Source organism: Athene cunicularia, unplaced genomic scaffold (assembly GCF_003259725.1).
Source record: "Athene cunicularia isolate RWA unplaced genomic scaffold, athCun1 SCF_28, whole genome shotgun sequence".
Lineage (NCBI taxonomy): Eukaryota > Metazoa > Chordata > Aves > Strigiformes > Strigidae > Athene > Athene cunicularia.
Window position 1 is genome coordinate 48362 of NW_020799355.1, and position 2776 is coordinate 51137.

Sequence of the window (2776 nt, forward strand, 5' to 3'; positions counted from 1 at the left end):
CCCCCACATCACTTGAGGTGTCCCCTTGTCCCTTGGGTGACACCCCCATGTGTCCCCCTCATCAAGCTCTCCAGAGCATCACCACCAACCCCCGTCTCTACCAGATGCTTCCACATTTCAGAACCTTCATCTGGGAGGGGGTGAGTCCCAGGGCTGTCCCCAACATGTAGGGGGACAAAAGTGTGTCCCCAAAGGTGGGGTGGCCATTATGACAGACACACACACACACTTTTTGGTGTTCCCCTTTCCCCCAGGTCCATGTTAACATGGTGCAGCACAGCCTGGTGCTGCTCATCTACCTCATGGGGATGGCGAAGGCTCTGATGGACACCCCCCACCTCTCCCTGCAGAGTGTGAGTCTGGCCTAGACAGCGAGGACACGGCGTCTGCCAGAGGGTGTTGCCGGGGCTGGCGTGGCCGGTGCTGCCTCTGTGCTGCCCCGTGCTGTGTGCGGTAAGGGTGACACTGCTGGGCTCTGCTGGGCTGAGGTGGCTGCACATCCCTGTGTGCCTCGAACCAGATGGGCTCTGCCACACCCACATGTGTGCTGCTGCCTGGAGCCGTTCTGTTCTGCGGTGTGCGAATTTTGGGAAGGCCCTGGTGGCAGAGGGCCGCGGAGAGCAGGGGGCAGTGAACTCCCCCCAGAGGCTGTGGTGCCAGGCTGGGTTTTTCCTGCTGGCTGTTGGCAGTGCTGGGGCCGGGCGCTGCTGCCTGAGCGGGGCCTGCACACTCTGTCCCGCAAGCAGAGCATTCAGCAGGGGTGTCCAATCACATCTTCTGCCTCCCCTCCCGCTTGGAAACCCCCATGTTGTCCCTCCAGCTCCAGGAGACCACCGTGCCCAGCCTCTAGAACCAGTGACGCTGCCATCAGCCTCACTGCCAAGGGCACCGCGACCCTGCGGGCACTGCACTGGCTGCTGTGCTGGTGGCCACGACCCCTCAGTTCTGGCCACTGGCACATGCCGCTGGCAGCGATGCATCTGCTCCGTCTCCTCATCGTGTTGGCCTTGAGTGTCTGTGTATCTGCCCTTTGGGATGCAGCATCAGTCTTTGGAACACACACACGGGGACAGCAGCAGCCATGTCCGTGAGGCTGCGACAGGAGAAACCTCCTGGGGGCGAGTCCCCCAGATTCAGCTCTAGTGGGACTGAAAGGAGAAATCCCCCGTGCTCAGAAGTGCCCTGGCTGCTCACTGACAGAACGGGGAAGGAAACCCAGAGAAACTACAGCAGAGATCTCAATGAGCAGAGGCAGCACTAGTGACGTGTAAAGGCAACAGCAAGGGCTGGCAGCTGGACTGGTACTGTACATTAACTGAGCTGCTGCTAACAGGAGGCCAGGCCAGCAGGGTGCGAGCTCAAAGCTTTGTACAGAAAGTTCTTTACTGATTGTTTCCTCCAGTAGGTACCATTAAAGCATCTTGGCAGGTCCCTTGCTCTGCAGGTCCCAACATGGCTTCTCCCTCCTGGACAGCTCTGCCTTGAAGAAACATGCAGTAACTCTTGGGGCCTGAGAACATTCCCTCTGCCAAGGGCAGCTCTGAGCAGCCCCAGAGATCCAGAGAAAAGGGAAGAACAGTCCCACGGTGCAGGGCTGAGGCAGACGGGGTCTTCTCTTCAGGGCAGCTCCTCTTCACCCAACAGATTGTCACCCTCCTCGTGCAGGTCAAAGCTCTGGGAAGGAGCAGGACAAAGAGCTGCTGAGAAGTACGAAAACAACAGCTGCACTCTGCTGTGGGTCTGTCAGATTTGGTCTGGGGCAGCGTGGGCTCTTCAGAGGGTCCCACCTCAGCCCTTCCCCCAGACACCAGCACCACACAAACCCCGTGGGGTCACCAGCACAAGACCAAGCTTCCCACCCCGCAGAGTTTTACCCTCTGCCCCAGGCTCTGCTTTCCCCGAGGGAAAAAAGAGCAGAGCTGGGAATAACTGAGGAGCAGTGCAGGAAGTGGAGCCTTTCTTACCTCCAGTTCTCCCTGAGTTCACCCAGGAAATCTGAACTCTGTCGGTGAGCAGCTGCTGGGTGATGCGTCCCTGAAGAGCTGCTGGGAAGCAGAATGCTTGTCACTCTGAGCAAGGGGCACTGGGCTCTGTAACACACAGAAACTGCTCCCACACTCCAAGAAAAAACCCCAAACCTCTGCAACTCCCTGCAGCAACCAACCCTCACCCCTCTGTGTACCCCAACCCCACACATTTCTGTAGGTCCTACCAAATCCCCCATGTCCCCCACTCATTCCTGCAGGTCCTACACAAACCTCCCATAATCTCCATGTCCCCCACATTCCTATAGGCCCCACCCAAACCACCCATATTCCCCACCCCACCCATTTCTATAGGTCCTACAAAAAACCCCACATATACCCCACTCCTACACATTCCTGTAGGTCCTCCCCAAAACCCCCCATCCCACCACACCTCGAGGATGACTCAGGTGGAGATGGTGACAAGGAGGGGCAGGATCTAGTAGGGGTCATCTCCTGTGGTTGGGGTTTTTTATACAGTATAGAACGACGTCACAGCCGGCAGTGGCCTCACACTCCTCTGCCACTTCTCCCTTGATGTCGCCAGCCCCTCCCTTGAAGCGGCCCAGGTGCTACCGAGACTTGGCCTAGCTCATCGAGAGTGTGTCTCGGCCAGGTGGTGAGGCAGGTGGTGGCAGCCAAGAGGAAGCAGCTGGGGAGAGCTCTGGCAGCATTGCCTCAGAGCTATGAGCAGCAGCCCCAGAGAAATGACAAGCTCACCCCAAGAAGAGCTGCCAGCATGTTCCCTGTCG

The 2776-nt window shown here is 58.3% G+C and overlaps 1 long non-coding RNA gene across 1 annotated transcript; it reads right to left on the bottom strand.

Moving 5' to 3' along the window:
* Positions 1-1506: 1506 nt before the first annotated feature.
* On the bottom strand, positions 1507-2555 carry LOC113490757. The gene is made up of 3 exons (XR_003400301.1): positions 2419-2555; positions 1965-2090; positions 1507-1674 (listed from the first exon to the last, which is right to left on the bottom strand). It is a non-coding gene; the product is annotated as an uncharacterized LOC113490757 (long non-coding RNA).
* Positions 2556-2776: the final 221 nt, after the last annotated feature.